Source organism: Primulina eburnea, chromosome 15 (assembly GCF_022965805.1).
Source record: "Primulina eburnea isolate SZY01 chromosome 15, ASM2296580v1, whole genome shotgun sequence".
Classification (NCBI taxonomy): Eukaryota; Viridiplantae; Streptophyta; class Magnoliopsida; order Lamiales; family Gesneriaceae; genus Primulina; species Primulina eburnea.
This window is the reverse complement of record NC_133115.1, coordinates 14,911,947-14,929,632: the sequence shown is the minus strand read 5'-3', so window position 1 is coordinate 14,929,632 and position 17,686 is coordinate 14,911,947.

The following is a 17,686-nucleotide window of genomic DNA, read 5'->3' as shown; positions in this document are numbered from 1 at the left end:
TTTCCCCACCATATAATTAATTAATTGTAAGGAAAATTTAGCATAAGATCTTGTTTTGTATTAAATAAGATTTACATGTTGGAGAATATTTTATATAGGATATGTGAGGATACTCTTGGAGATACAATCTTAAATATATATGTATGGGCATGCAATTTTCGAAATATAGGGAAAATATTTGCAAGTTTGGTGTGTTATACAAGCTACAAGAAAATTGGGAAGTAAATCCCCTCACTTGACAACCATATTTTCGAGATTTGGCAAGAAGATTAGAGCCAAAAATTTTGAGATTTATGCCAATTTTGAGCATGATTTTGTGCCTTAATTAAACCCTTTTCCCTCACCTATAAATACCACATCAAAGCCTAGCATTCCTACACTAATTTTCAAAAATCCCATTGCTGCATATTTTCGAAATTCAGCAACCTTGTCCTAGCCGAAACTCTGCACAAAATCATCCAAGAATTTAAGCCGAAGTCCCACTGAGTGAGGAGCAAGGATACGACCCACCTCCCGAAGCCAATCATCCACGTTTTTAGCAAGAAAATATACTGTAAGTGGGCTGTTTTAAATTTCGGTTTTGCGCATATGAAATCTTGGTTTTGTTGTTTTAAAAATACGGTCGAGCACCGTTGTTCCGTCTATACGTTTTACGAAATTTTGGTACGTTTATGTTTGACACTATGAGGATTCCCTGAAAATGGATGGAATTCCAACATATGGCCCTTAACAGTGGGATAGAACTGTTTTATGGCCTCGTCTCCTTAGAGGATTAAAACTTAGGGACTGACGTCAGTAAACCGTTGAAAGGTGAAAAATCGCAGTGTTATTATGTTATGGAATTTACGTTACGATTATGAAAAGCATGTTGTACGTTTATGATATGTTTCGAAAATATTATAAAATTGTTATGTTGTGTTCAAGTCCCCCATTTACTGAGTATTCTCAAATACTCACCCCCTTACAACCCTTCCCAGATAAGCCCGAAGAACATGTTGAGGATGAAGAGTCCGAGCAATTTTGGGGTTGGTGATTTGCCAGATTAGTAATAGGCTTTATTTCGAATTTTCTGATTTAAAGAAATGTAAGATGCTTCCGCATTATTTACTATTTTGTTGGATTTCGTTATTGTAAAGACAATGGTTATTTCGTGGAAATTATGATATATAAACTGGTTTAGGTTTATACTGTGCTACGAAAGGCTTGTTGTTTTCAATTGTGTGATTGTTAAACGACGCCGGTGTCAATCCCGAGTTTCGGGGCGTGACATATCTAAACTAGGATTTTGTGATCACATGGTGTTGTAAACATTAATTTTTTAGTTTCATTTTCTTGATTATAGGACTTGAACATTTGTAGGAAATTATTTTCTAACAATATATCAGCTCCTGTATCATGAAAATAAATTGGTGGTGTTTTTACCTTGTACCAAGGTATCTGTCCAGCACCGCCAATCATAATTTCAGTCATCTTAATCTTTATACCTAGGATTAAGATTCTTTTGGAAAAATCTTTTCCAGCAATCATTGGTAAATATTCTTCCAAATTATTTGGTAAAACTCCTCGTTTTGCTGTACAAATTCAAGCACCTGAATCAATATAAGCAGCAAAATATTCTGCCTTATATTGTTCATATAACATTCCTACTTGAATGTATATGGAGAATGGACTTGTGGTCATTGGATTTTTCACATCTTATCCTCTGCCATAAACTTCATTCCATACTCTAGACGTTTACAAGGTTTGTGTTCCTCGAGAATCTCTAGTCCAAGAACCAGTCGATCTGATTCTTTTCCTGGAATTCCTTGGATATATACTTCCAATTCTCCGATATTAATCATTCCTTGGTAAGTTTCTATCGTAGGTTGTTCCAAATAGTATATGGTATTACAAGGAAATTGATTCCTTTGTTTCGTAATATCAAATAATATTTCTACTTCCTTCCACCCTTCTGGACATCTAAGTTTTCCCATTGTAGAAAAACTTTTTAACTCATGTTGGGTTTATATGACAGGCGTTTTTCCCCATCTGTAACTTGTAACTCTATCTCCTTGAAAAGATAGTTTTCTTAATTCCAATCTAAAACTTTGATTCTTTTGTAGAATCGGTTTGTCTTGTATTTGAATATGTGTTTCCTGTATTAAAAGAAACTCAATTCTTTCTGGATAAATTGCCTGAGCAACTTTTCCAAATATCTCAGGTATTTCAATAAACTCATTTCTAATAAAAAAAAACTCCGAATGATATGTATTAGATAGAGCATATGAAATTTGATAGGTAATGGAATATGGTCTATTACCTTCTTTCATCAGCCTATTTTCCTTGAAATTTTGATGTAATGTCAAGGCTCGGCTAAAATCTCGATCTGCCAGGTTGTAGGCTATCCTTGGATAGATTACTCCTACAATTTTTCCTGCACAGAGATTTCCTGAGATCGTTCCCAGTACTGAATCTTAAAGGTTCCCCATTCTTTTATCGCATATAGCAATATCAATGGGCGAATCAATTCCTTCTTTGAAAGTAGCTTTTATCATTATCTAGATTGCTCCAATATGAATTCAGGATATAGTCCTTGCTACTTCTCTATTGAGTTTTTGTAATTCCTCCTTAATTTCTTCAGAAGGAATTAACTGCATCTCCATTCTATTTCTTGTAAGTTCGATTGGGATTGCTATTTCCCTTCTAGAAGCTTTATAGATTAGATGATGCTTTCTGTTTCTTAGGCCAAGACTTCCTAAGAATTTTTCTACTGTCCTGCAGAGAATCCTTGATATCTCTGTAGACTAGGATTTTCTCTCATGATCCTTTGGACCATATTATGAGATATGGTTGTCTGGCTGAAGAATCCAGACAAATCTTCATGTGTTTCGTGTTGAAACACCTCGTCTTCAATCATATTCCGATTCAGTTCCATCAGAGTCTTCCTGAATTTAGATTTCTTCTTCTTCATATATACTTTCATATGAGGCAATGTCCTCAAATCGGTATACTTGAATAAGATTTTGGTAATAAACTGCTTCTTCGATATCCGAGGTTGAATTGAAGCGTTTAATACCTCTTATTTCATTTTCTGGACAGTTGGTCGAAATAAGAACTCTTGCTCCACATGTTCAGCAATTACAATCTTTGAAACTTTCATTAGCCCAAGTATGAGCTCTTCTGAAAGTTTTATTTGTAGGTATTCTTCATGTGCTTCGAGATGTACTCGATGCTTGGGATGATATCCTACTTCTGTATGGTCCGCTTCTTTGTCCAGATTTGTAATATCTGGCTTCTATCTAGACCATACTGTTCTTAGTTTCCAAGAACTTCTTCCACTTCGAGCATAAGGATGAGTTCTGAAACTTTTCTTCTTATGCTTCTGTGGTTTACTTCCAATAATTGTTGGAAGATCATTTTTCTTACAACATAAAGGAGTTCGTTTGTTGATACCCCTTAAACGTTTGTAATTCTTTTGTAATGCTTTCAAATGACACCATTCTACCAATTTTTCTTTAAGGAAAGATGCTCTTCTTGCCAACGTATCTGGATTGCCAGGTACGTATTCCTTGATGAGCATTTCTCTCCAGGGACTGGGAATTTTGGCGAAGAATAGCTGCATTGCTATATCTTCTTTGATCCTTGAATTCCATCTATATTTAGTGAATAATATAATATATTCATCCACCAAACATATTGTTAGAGTAGGTGCACGTCGAGCCAAGTGTTGGCCGACTGTTCACAATGAAACTCTTTGTATAAACGATCTTTATTTTAATAATATTTCAATTTATTAATTTGGCGCACCTTTATCTTTATACCCATGCTTGTTGCATAGATAAAATCCTTGAATATACAAATAGTAGAAAGAATATGAGATGCTCATATGATGAGTATCATGAAACTCATATTTGGAATACTGTATATTCTAAACCGTTCCTAGTCGATTCAGCCGCCACTAAGAAGGATAAAGGCCGCTCGAGTTAGAGACTAGTATCTGCGATGTGAGTACCATGTTTCATTGGTAGGGGACATTGTGATGTCCGAGCATGCAGATAGGTGCTCCTGGTAGAGTGCACTGAACAACCCTCTATAAAGGACTTTCCAAGTGGTTCTCACTTATCGAGTGGAAAAGTCCTAGTTTATGGTTGTACACCATTAGTCCTTATGACCCGGGACAACATTGAGACTCTATATGCTAGCGTTTCACTTTGACTTGTTTACCGACTCTTATGGGGTCATCAGGTGGCAAGGTTGGGTGTTACGGCGAAACATATAGGAGTCGATGCATTGTAGCCGGGGATTCACCGCTTACCTACGGGTATGGATATCCTATGTGTTTTTCATGTATGTGTGGGTTGAAATCTCTGATCAGAGTATGGTGGTAATTATGAAAGGGGTTTCATAGATTACACCATCGATGCAACCACAACATGACACATAGTATCGATTCATTGACAACTCTCGATAGACCAATAGTTGTCGAGTCGGTCGGGATATATGAGTTGAAGGGACCGTACTGTACGCTAACCATAATTGAATGGTTCTTGCAGGCACTATCATGTGATACCTAGGGAATCACGTAAGCGATGCTGCTAGGCGTTTAACGTGATTGGTTGGGTGCTATCAGACTTGAGTTCTGACGTTCTTACTATCAAGGAGTTGATAAGTAAGAATGGAGCAATTGGGGTATGCTCGTATAAGGACATGTTTAGTCCGAATCACATGGAGATGTGAACCCACGGCTAGTTGTATCAATGAACCATTGAGGGCCACACAAGTATTAGCTTTGTAAATCCCGATGAGAAGTAAAATAGTTCAATGTGTTGAACGGCTTATAAATGTGTTTATAAGCGTTAAGAAAAATAGAAGTATGACTTCTAAGAGAGAAATATAAATTTTAATTAATGGATGTGTTCCTAAGATTAAAATTTGGCCAAGTAAATAATGTAGTTGAAAATTGTGATTTTCATAAACATTATTGTGGACTAAATTAAATTAATTCAAGTGTTGAATTAATTAAACACTAGTAGACCTAGTAGAGTCTAAATAATTAAATTAATTCAAGTGTTGAATTAATTAAATAATATTGAGTCTTGTAGAGCTCAATTTAAATAATTATTTAACTTGTGGGACTTGAGTAAAATCAAGTAATATTTAATTAATCTCAAATGTGTTTGAGATAATAAAATTTAGTCTATGGTTTTTAATGTGTTAAAAACCATATAATATATAAGTGAGACATGTAGGGATTGCATGCTTGGGAGGTGAAGAGCCTTGATTACTTTTTATTAAAATATTCAAAAGGCATGCAACTTTTGAGAGACAACTTTTCACAATACCTAGGCTATTCTCCCACTCTCCCTACAACATCACTTGGCCGAAAATTAGGAGGTTTTTTCTCTCAATTTTTCTCATCTTTTGTTCTTCATTTTTGGAGAATAAAAATCTTCTCTTTGAAAAATCCTTAAGTTTTTCTAGTGCAAAACTTGAGGGGATTTGCCTTGCTAGTGGTGGGCTTGATTTAGGAGCAAGAAGGGAAGCTTGTAGATTTATCTTGCCAAGAAGAGCTAAAGTATTTATACTTTAGTTGGAGCCATTTCATCAACTCTAAGGAGTTGATAGGTAAATCCTTTAATCATCCTATGCATGGTTTTAGTTTTTGTAAATATTACACAAAACATTTGAGGGGGCCGAAAATTCTTGATAAAAAATTTTAATTTTTTGCTTCCGTTGCGTTTCCGGCCTCCGTAACCGGTCCGCTTTCAAGTGGTATCCGAGCTATGGTTACGGTTTTTGTGTAATATTTGCATAATATTATGTTGAGATCGATTTCTAACCGTTTGAGATTTTTTTGTGCAAGAAAACTCAAGGACCGAAATTTTGAAAAACAAAAAAAAAAAAAAAAATATTTTAGGGGCTGCCCGAGGGGCTGCCCGAAAATTTCGGGCAGCCGAGGGGCAGCCCAAGGGGCTGCCCGAAATGCTTCGTTTTTTAATTAAAAAAAAAATTTTTTTGTTGTTGCCGGAATCCGGCGACGGAGCTCCGGCGACGACGATGACGACTAGGTTTTCCAAAAATGTTTTGGACAATCTTAGTGTCATGGGCCTTGAGTTGTCGGGCTATTGGATGGCCAACATAATTTGTGAAATTTAAATGGGCCAAAATAATTTTTGGTGAAAAAATGGTTTTTGGGCCCTTAAGTTTAAATTTACAATTGTTGCACATATTTTCTCATAAAATAAATAATTGAAGTAGGACTTTAATTATTTATAGTAAATTGTGATTTACAAGAAATTAGATTATAAATAAATTAATTTGAAAGTAGACAAAGTTGTTTGTATACTTTGTTAATTTAATTTATAATTGTGGTGGTTAGTGATTGGATCAAGATATATAATATTGGATCAATTAATTATGGTGATAATTAATTGATGGTGTATGATATGTGATATTATGCATGAAGGATGATCAAAAGCCCAAGCCCAATTTGCTAGGTGTATGCTAGGATATTTGTGTTGTATGATTGTAATAATTATCAATTTAAAGTGGGCTTGGTTTATGGCCCGTTCCCACCCCCCATGAGATGTATCCCTATGTGCCATAGATATTTAATTGTAAATATTAGAATAGGTGAAGATCAAGATTGGAAGATGGTGGCCTTGATGATTATGAAGATCGAAGACATGTAATATTGGATGCTAATGTAATAGTATAGTTGCATTGCATCCCGTGCATTTACCCTAGGATTGGACCTAGGCCCGTGTTTGGCTCACACGGGCCATTAGTGTTGGGGCAATTGATCATCCTTGTACTGTTTTCTATTTATAATATATGCATGATATGTTATAAATAATGAGTATGTGCGTTATTATTATTATAATAACAAAGTTGCATGAATCCGGCAAACATACGATCAAACATGGCGAGCTTTTAAAATAAAATTAATGATGAGACCTTTCAAAATTAAAACCCCTCATTTTGAATAAGATTCAAAATTAATATCAAGTCCGAAAAGGGGAATTATAAATTTGTTTATAATTTCCTTGTCTTCCATCAACAATGGATGCATGATGAACGCTACCCGTACTCGGGGCTCGGCTCATATTATTGGGGGAGCCTTGAGTGCCGGAAAGCTGTGACATCCATTGACATTGCGATGTGAACTACGTGGAACTCCCATGATTTCGGCTCATATTATTGAGGGAACTCATGGCGACCGTCCATTAAGGTTCAATATCGATGGGTTAGGCTTGACACGTAAAGATGAACGACGTCATATTATTGGGTCCTAATCAAACGTGAGACAAAAGTATACGTAGAGGGTTGCATGGCGATGCAATTGGAAACTACCTTTTAGGAATTGTGATGGCCGATATTATTCGGGATCAAAATTCGCTAATTGGACCTTACGTACCTTCTGAGGAAAGTGTTTCCCGTTTTCACTAGAGGGTAGTGAAAATGTCAAAACAGTGGGAGCGATTATTTATAAAGTAAAAGTCCAAACTTTATATCTTATTAAATATTTTAAAATAGTCATTAACATTTATCTGTTTTACTTTTCAGTACAATTTTTGACATGTCATCAATTCGCAACCCGTTTTCCGTCATTCTCGAAAAACACATTCTAACCGGACCAAACTATATCACTTGGCTAAGAAATTTATAGATTGTCCTAAACTCGGAGAAGATCGCGTATACACTGACTGAGGCGCCCCCTGCTGAGGCTCCTATAGGCTGCACTCCTGAGGAATTGCAGACCTACAAGGAATGGTGTGACCATGACTTGAAGGCGAAGTGTTATATGCAGGCTTCAATGAACGATGAGCTGCAAAGGCGATTCGAGGATGCTAAGAATGCTGCTGACATTCATATGCACCTCAAGGAGCTCTTCGGTGAGCAGACTCGGCCTTTGAGGCATGCCACAGTAAAGGAGCTCATCACTTTACGCATGCGAGATGGGACTTCGGTCCATGAGCATGGCCTAAAGTTGATTGGGCTCGTGGATAAACTCGTAGGCATGGATTTGATCTTGCCATCGGAGTTGACCACGGATGTGTTGCTGTTGTCATTGCCCAGCTCTTTCGATCCTTTTGTCGTGAACTTCAATATGAACAAGCTCGAGCCCAGCCTTGAAGAGTTGGTGAACATGCTTGTGACCTTTGAGTCCACGATCAAGAAGGAGAAGCCGGTTCTTTATGTGGGCTCTTCATCTGGCACGAAGACCGGTCCACCTGGGAAAGGAAAGAAGCGTTCTTTCAAGCGCCCCAAGAACAGCGAGCCCTTGAAGAGGCAAACTCCGAGTCCCATAGTGGCAGCCGCGCCAGCCAAGGCTGAAAAGACTGTTGACATCTGTCACCACTGCAAGAAGCCTGGACATTGGAGGCGTAATTGCAGGGAATATCTTGCGCAGAAGGGTTCTGGCAAAGGTATGTTCTATATTGAAGTAAATATCTCGATTAATTCTACTTCTTGGGTATTAGATACCGGCTGTGGCTCACATCTCTGTAATGATTTGCAGGTGATGGGAAGAAGTAGGAGGCTCCGAGAGGGTGAGACCTTCCTGAGGATGGGCAATGGAGCAAGGGTTGCTGCCAAAGCCGTAGGAGATGTTTATTTAATATTGAACAATGATTTTAAGCTTGTTTTAAGAGATGTTTTATTTGTACCAGACTTGATCAAAAACATTATTTCCATTCCTATGCTTGATATCGATGGATTTTCTTGTTTATTTGACAAAGGTGTTTGCAATATTTACAAGAATGAATGTTTAGTTGGTACGGGTGAACTTGAAAACAATCTCTACACCTTAAAATTAAAAGATATTCCACTTAACAATGTCCAAACGATAACAACAACAAATAAGCGCAAACAAGATACTCTTAATTCGGCACAATTATGGCATGCTCGATTAGGACATATTTCCTCAAGAAGGATGAACAAGCTAGTGGGAGTTGGCATGTTTGATATGTCTGATATTAACGCTCTCACGACTTATGAATCCTGTCTGAAAGGAAAGATGACCAAAATTCCCTTTAAGGGCCATGCGGAGCGAGCCAAAGGGTTATTGGATTTGATCCATACCGATGTGTGCGGTCCGCTTAGCATCACCACTAAGCATGGACATGCCTACTTCATCACCTTTACCGATGACCATTCGAGGTATGGGTATGTGTATTTGATGAAATACAAGTCTGAAGCCTTTGAAAGGTTCAAAGAATTCAGAAGTGAAGTAGAGAAGCAATTGGGACGAAGCATCAAGACACTTCGATCGGATCGAGGTGGTGAGTACTTGAGTGCCGAGTTCCAAGAGTATCTTAGAGAGAATGGGATTCTCTCGCAGTGGACTCCGCCCGCTACACCGCAGTTGAATGGTGTTTCGGAGCGTCGTAACCGGACTTTGATGGACATGGTTCGGTCTATGATGGGGTTCACGGAGTTGCCGCCATCCTTTTGGGGATATGCGCTTGAAACAGCGGCAATGTTGTTGAACAATGTCCATACAAAGGCAGTTGACAAGACTCCATATGAGATATGGATGGGTAAGCCTCCCAAGTATTCTTATCTTAGAATATGGGGGTGTCCTGCTTATGTGAAGCAGACAGTGGGAGATAAATTGGATAGTCGATCCATTTTATGATACTTTGTGGGATATCCAAGGAATTCAATTGGATATTACTTCTATCATCCCCAAGAAGCAAAGGTGCTTGTTTCTAGGAACGCAACCTTTTTGGAAAAGGAATTTCTATTGGATAGAAAAGGCGAGATGATAGAACTCGAAGAGGTTCGAGAGACACCCACAGTTGTAGAACCCACACCCGAGAAGCCAAGTGAGGAGATACAAGCTCCTAGAAGAACCGAGAGAGTCTCGAGACCACCTGTGAGGTATGGTCTGCTTCTTGAAGAGGGCCATGATGAGCCTAACCTTGGATGTGATCCAAGGACTTTCAAGGAAGCGTTATCGGATGCCGATTCATCCAAGTGGCTTGAAGCAATGGAATCTGAGATGAATTCCATGCATTCGAACCAAGTGTGGAATCTCGTGGATCCACCTGAGGGAATTGTTCCCATAGGGTGTAAATGGATTTACAAGAGGAAACTTGGGGCGGATGGGAAGGTATTGACCTTCAAGGCGCGATTGGTAGCAAAAAGGTATACTCAAAGGCAAGGTGTTGACTATGAGGAAACCTTTTCTCCAGTTGCGATGTTCAAGTCTATTAGGATATTGCTAGCCATAGCTGCATGGTATGACTATGAGATATGGCAGATGGATGTTAAGACAGCCTTCCTTAATGGGGATATTAAGGAAGAAATTTACATGTCTCAACCTGAGGGTTTCACATCTATCGGAAGTGAGCATATGGTATGCAAACTTCAAAGATCTATTTATGGTCTTAAGCAGGCATCGAGGAGTTGGAACCTCAGATTCGATAGTACAATCAAAGAGTTTGGTTTTACTAAGAATCCTGAGGAACCCTGTGTGTATAAGAAGGTCAGTGGGAGTGCTGTGACATTCCTAGTTCTTTATGTTGATGACATTCTACTCATTGGGAATGATGTAGGAATGTTGCAATCAACTAAGATATGGTTAGCAAGTAAGTTCTCAATGCAGGACTTGGGTGAAGCATCTTTTGTATTGGGAATACAGATCTATAGAGATAGATCAAAAAGATTGCTTGGTCTCACCCAGTCCACATACATTGATACCATCGTGAAGCGGTTCTCGATGGATGAGTCCAAGAGAGGACATCTACCAATGTGTCATGGCGTGTCCCTATCCAAGTCTATGTCTCCCAAGACTGATGCAGAGATAGCGGCGATGACACGAATTCCGTATGCTTCAGCCATTGGTAGTATCATGTATGGGATGATATCTACACGTCCTGACGTGGCATTTGCACTAAGTGTAGTGAGTAGATATCAATCCAACCCCGGTCTTCCACACTGGAAAGCTGTGAAAGACATCCTCAAGTATTTGAGAAGGACCAATAAGTTGTTCTTGGTCTATGGGGGTGGAGAACTGAAATTGGAAGGCTATACCGACTCTAGCTTCCAAAGCGATGTTGATGACTCGAAGTCAACCTCCGGATTCATATTCATGCTCAATGGTGGTGCTGTCTCTTGGAAGAGTTCCAAGCAAGACAGTACTGCGGATTCCACCACTGAGGCAGAATACATTGCTGCATCGGCTGCAGCAAAGGAGGCTGTTTGAATTAGGAATTTCGTCCAAGAGTTGGGCGTCATTCCAAATGGAGTTGCTCCTATCCCGGTGATGTGCGACAACACGGGAGCCATAGCTCAGGCGAAGGAGCCAAGGTCTCATCAGAAGTCCAAACACGTATTGAGAAAGTACCACATCCTCAGAGAGATCGTGGAAAGAGGAGATGTCGTGATTGACAAAGTCGGCTCCGCAGATAATGTTGCTGATCCACTAACTAAGCCTTTACCAGGACCATCGTTCGAGAAGCATCGCGAATCAATGGGTCTAAAGCATATAGGTAGTTGGCTCTAGTGCAAGTGGGAGATTGTTAGAGTAGGTGCACGTCGAGCCAAGTGTTGGCCGACTGTTCACAATGAAACTCTTTGTATAAACGATCTTTATTTTAATAATATTTCAATTTATTAATTTGGCGCACCTTTATCTTTATACCCATGCTTGTTGCATAGATAAAGTCCTTGAATATACAAATAGTAGAAAGAATATGAGATGCTCATATGATGAGTATCATGAAACTCATATTTGGAATACTGTATATTCTAAACCGTTCCTAGTCGATTCAGCCGCCACTAAGAAGGATAAAGGCCGCTCGAGTTAGAGACTAGTATCTGCGATGTGAGTACCATGTTTCATTGGTAGGGGACATTGTGATGTCCGAGCATGCAGATAGGTGCTCCTGGTAGAGTGCACTGAACAACCCTCTATAAAGGACTTTTGTAGTGACCCGTTCCAGAATCACCTACTAATCAAAACTAAGCATGCAATTAACCTAATTAACAATAATCAGAGATAACAGCGGAAAAAGTCAACAACTAAATAATGGTTAAACAACCCAATTGAAGTCTAGAACAACTCAAAATAAAATATCCAATACAACCATATCGAATCAAAACAATACCGATAAACTAAACCAACCAGATACTCACGTCCTCCTCCTGCTCCTCCTGAGCTGTCCAACCTGAGGCCTGCCCCGAGGGAATGGGGTGTCCAAGAATAAACAAAGCCGAGGACGTGAGCGATAAGAACGCCCAGTACAAAAGTATGAGTATACAGACCTATATGAAATGCACATGCTATGATATGATACCAGGGTAGTCAAGAAACAGGAATCACAAAGGATCTCAAAATGCTCAGTCTAGAGGCGCCAAGTGGATAGTGCCGCGCGGTACACCTCTGGGTCACTGCATCCACTACAAGACAGACGTGGACCTAAAATGTCCCGGACCACCGAAGCCCTCCCGACCCGTCGGCCACTGTGTACTCTCGGTGTCCATGCGTCCACAAGACAGGGCTGAGCGGCCCCAAGATATAGCTTATCTCGAAAGAGATACAGCTCAACAGCAAAGGCTATCTCGAAGGAGAATACGGCTCAACATGAAATGCAACGTGCAGTAATAAACGTGACATAATAGCATGCATCATATGACATATATCAATGCACCACATAATCATGCAACACATATAAGAATGTATACTCAACCAGGATATCTCGGATAGTACTTTCGTACCTCTATCACAGCAAGCCTAGCCTTACGCAACACCGCTAATCAGGTCTAGAACAAGCCTACGCATCAAAAGCATACTCAATCAATACTACCATGCTCGACTAGCAAAACCAGTACTCCCTAGTACTACCAAAGGTTTAGGGTTTACCTTCGTCCGTCGACAGCCCTTTGATGTCGATTGCCTCGAAACTCCGGCGTCGCTACACTACCAATCCTGGCAGCTCCTGGCTATCGCTCGACCAACCACTAACCCTAAAAACCTTCCAAAACCTCTCAAAGAAGAGCCACAACTCAACAAATGAATAACCAAAATGAGGAAATCCGAGCACTATTTATAGGCCATGTTCGGATCCTCCGAACACCACTTCGGAACGTCCGAACGCTACGTGTCCATTGGCTCTTGACAGCTCATGATCGGATCCTCCGATCATACACTTCGGACCGTCCGAACATGCACGTGTCCAGCTGCTCTTGACACCTCATGATCGGATCCACCGAACTCACTTCGGAACGTCCGAACTCCCACGTGTCGATCAACTCTTGACACCTAATGATCGGATCCACCGAACTCACTTCGGACCTTCCGAACCCTTCGGTGCTTCCGAACCATCTTCGGTCCGTCCGATCATGACTCGGTCAAAATTACACCTTAAACCTTCTTAATCACCAATACTCCGTTAATTACCCAATTTGGAATTCGGGCTACTACATTCTCCCCCCCTTAAAATGATTTCGTCCTCGAAATCTAGGCAAGAGAATGAACAAAACGAAACAACTCTCCATGCGCTCTAACCAATCCTCCGCATCATCGGGAGTCTCACCACCAACTAAAGGCTTAGGCCCCATCTGAATGAAACGATGCAAATCAAAACGCCTAGGACCATCCCGACGATGACGATGCTCACGATGACGTCTACTATCGTCCTGATCACCTCATCGACCTACACTCCCCTGACTACTCTCGTCATCAAAATGGTCAGCCATCGCTACAAGATAGAATAGGGAAAACTAGTAAATTGGTCAACGGAAATCCTAAAACAGAAATCTATATCCCAAAATCGTACGCATGCTCTGATACCATAAATGTAGTGACCCGTTCCAGAATCACCTACTAATCAAAACTAAGCATGCAATTAACCTAATTAACAATAATCAGAGATAACAGCGGAAAAAGTCAACAACTAAATAATGGTTAAACAACCCAATTGAAGTCTAGAACAACTCAAAATAAAATATCCAATACAACCATATCGAATCAAAACAATACCGATAAACTAAACCAACCAGATACTCACGTCCTCCTCCTGCTCCTCCTGAGCTGTCCAACCTGAGGCCTGCCCCGAGGGAATGGGGTGTCCAAGAATAAACAAAACCGAGGACGTGAGCGATAAGAACGCCCAGTACAAAAGTATGAGTATACAGACCTATATGAAATGCACATGCTATGATATGATACCAGGGTAGTCAAGAAACAGGAATCACAAAGGATCTCAAAATGCTCAGTCTAGAGGCGCCAAGTGGATAGTGCCGCGCGGTACACCTCTGGGTCACTGCATCCACTACAAGACAGACGTGGACCTAAAATGTCCCGGACCACCGAAGCCCTCCCGACCCGTCGGCCACTGTGTACTCTCGGTGTCCATGCGTCCACAAGACAGGGCTGAGCGGCCCCAAGATATAGCTTATCTCGAAAGAGATACAGCTCAACAGCAAAGGCTATCTCGAAGGAGAATACGGCTCAACATGAAATGCAACGTGCAGTAATAAACGTGACATAATAGCATGCATCATATGACATATATCAATGCACCACATAATCATGCAACACATATAAGAATGTATACTCAACCAGGATATCTCGGATAGTACTTTCGTACCTCTATCACAGCAAGCCTAGCCTTACGCAACACCGCTAATCAGGTCTAGAACAAGCCTACGCATCAAAAGCATACTCAATCAATACTACCATGCTCGACTAGCAAAACCAGTACTCCCTAGTACTACCAAAGGTTTAGGGTTTACCTTCGTCCGTCGACAGCCCTTTGATGTCGATTGCCTCGAAACTCCGGCGTCGCTACACTACCAATCCTGGCAGCTCCTGGCTATCGCTCGACCAACCACTAACCCTAAAAAACTTCCAAAACCTCTCAAAGAAGAGCCACAACTCAACAAATGAATAACCAAAATGAGGAAATCCGAGCACTATTTATAGGCCATGTTCGGATCCTCCGAACACCACTTCGGAACGTCCGAACGCTACGTGTCCATTGGCTCTTGACAGCTCATGATCGGATCCTCCGATCATACACTTCGGACCGTCCGAACATGCACGTGTCCAGCTGCTCTTGACACCTCATGATCGGATCCACCGAACTCACTTCGGAACGTCCGAACTCCCACGTGTCGATCAACTCTTGACACCTAATGATCGGATCCACCGAACTCACTTCGGACCTTCCGAACCCTTCGGTGCTTCCGAACCATCTTCGGTCCGTCCGATCATGACTCGGTCAAAATTACACCTTAAACCTTCTTAATCACCAATACTCCGTTAATTACCCAATTTGGAATTCGGGCTACTACATTCTCCCCCCCTTAAAATGATTTCGTCCTCGAAATCTAGGCAAGAGAATGAACAAAACGAAACAACTCTCCATGCGCTCTAACCAATCCTCCGCATCATCGGGAGTCTCACCACCAACTAAAGGCTTAGGCCCCATCTGAATGAAACGATGCAAATCAAAACGCCTAGGACCATCCCGACGATGACGATGCTCACGATGACGTCTACTATCGTCCTGATCACCTCATCGACCTACACTCCCCTGACTACTCTCGTCATCAAAATGGTCAGCCATCGCTACAAGATAGAATAGGGAAAACTAGTAAATTGGTCAACGGAAATCCTAAAACAGAAATCTATATCCCAAAATCGTACGCATGCTCTGATACCATAAATGTAGTGACCCGTTCCAGAATCACCTACTAATCAAAACTAAGCATGCAATTAACCTAATTAACAATAATCAGAGATAACAGCGGAAAAAGTCAACAACTAAATAATGGTTAAACAACCCAATTGAAGTCTAGAACAACTCAAAATAAAATATCCAATACAACCATATCGAATCAAAACAATACCGATAAACTAAACCAACCAGATACTCACGTCCTCCTCCTGCTCCTCCTGAGCTGTCCAACCTGAGGCCTGCCCCGAGGGAATGGGGTGTCCAAGAATAAACAAAACCGAGGACGTGAGCGATAAGAACGCCCAGTACAAAAGTATGAGTATACAGACCTATATGAAATGCACATGCTATGATATGATACCAGGGTAGTCAAGAAACAGGAATCACAAAGGATCTCAAAATGCTCAGTCTAGAGGCGCCAAGTGGATAGTGCCGCGCGGTACACCTCTGGGTCACTGCATCCACTACAAGACAGACGTGGACCTAAAATGTCCCGGACCACCGAAGCCCTCCCGACCCGTCGGCCACTGTGTACTCTCGGTGTCCATGCGTCCACAAGACAGGGCTGAGCGGCCCCAAGATATAGCTTATCTCGAAAGAGATACAGCTCAACAGCAAAGGCTATCTCGAAGGAGAATACGGCTCAACATGAAATGCAACGTGCAGTAATAAACGTGACATAATAGCATGCATCATATGACATATATCAATGCACCACATAATCATGCAACACATATAAGAATGTATACTCAACCAGGATATCTCGGATAGTACTTTCGTACCTCTATCACAGCAAGCCTAGCCTTACGCAACACCGCTAATCAGGTCTAGAACAAGCCTACGCATCAAAAGCATACTCAATCAATACTACCATGCTCGACTAGCAAAACCAGTACTCCCTAGTACTACCAAAGGTTTAGGGTTTACCTTCGTCCGTCGACAGCCCTTTGATGTCGATTGCCTCGAAACTCCGGCGTCGCTACACTACCAATCCTGGCAGCTCCTGGCTATCGCTCGACCAACCACTAACCCTAAAAACCTTCCAAAACCTCTCAAAGAAGAGCCACAACTCAACAAATGAATAACCAAAATGAGGAAATCCGAGCACTATTTATAGGCCATGTTCGGATCCTCCGAACACCACTTCGGAACGTCCGAACGCTACGTGTCCATTGGCTCTTGACAGCTCATGATCGGATCCTCCGATCATACACTTCGGACCGTCCGAACATGCACGTGTCCAGCTGCTCTTGACACCTCATGATCGGATCCACCGAACTCACTTCGGAACGTCCGAACTCCCACGTGTCGATCAACTCTTGACACCTAATGATCGGATCCACCGAACTCACTTCGGACCTTCCGAACCCTTCGGTGCTTCCGAACCATCTTCGGTCCGTCCGATCATGACTCGGTCAAAATTACACCTTAAACCTTCTTAATCACCAATACTCCGTTAATTACCCAATTTGGAATTCGGGCTACTACAACTTTCCAAGTGGTTCTCACTTATCGAGTGGAAAAGTCCTAGTTTATGGTTGTACACCATTAGTCCTTATGACCCGGGACAACATTGAGACTCTATATGCTAGCGTTTCACTTTGACTTGTTTACCGACTCTTATGGGGTCATCAGGTGGCAAGGTTGGGTGTTACGACGAAACATATAGGAGTCGATGCATTGTAGCCGGGGATTCACCGCTTACCTACGGGTATGGATATCCTATGTGTTTTTCATGTATGTGTGGGTTGAAATCTCTGATCAGAGTATGGTGGTAATTATGAAAGGGGTTTCATAGATTACACCATCGATGCAACCACAACATGACACATAGTATCGATTCATTGACAACTCTCGATAGACCAATAGTTGTCGAGTCGGTCGGGATATATGAGTTGAAGGGACCGTACTGTACGCTAACCATAATTGAATGGTTCTTGCAGGCACTATCATGTGATACCTAGGGAATCACGTAAGCGATGCTGCTAGGCGTTTAACGTGATTGGTTGGGTGCT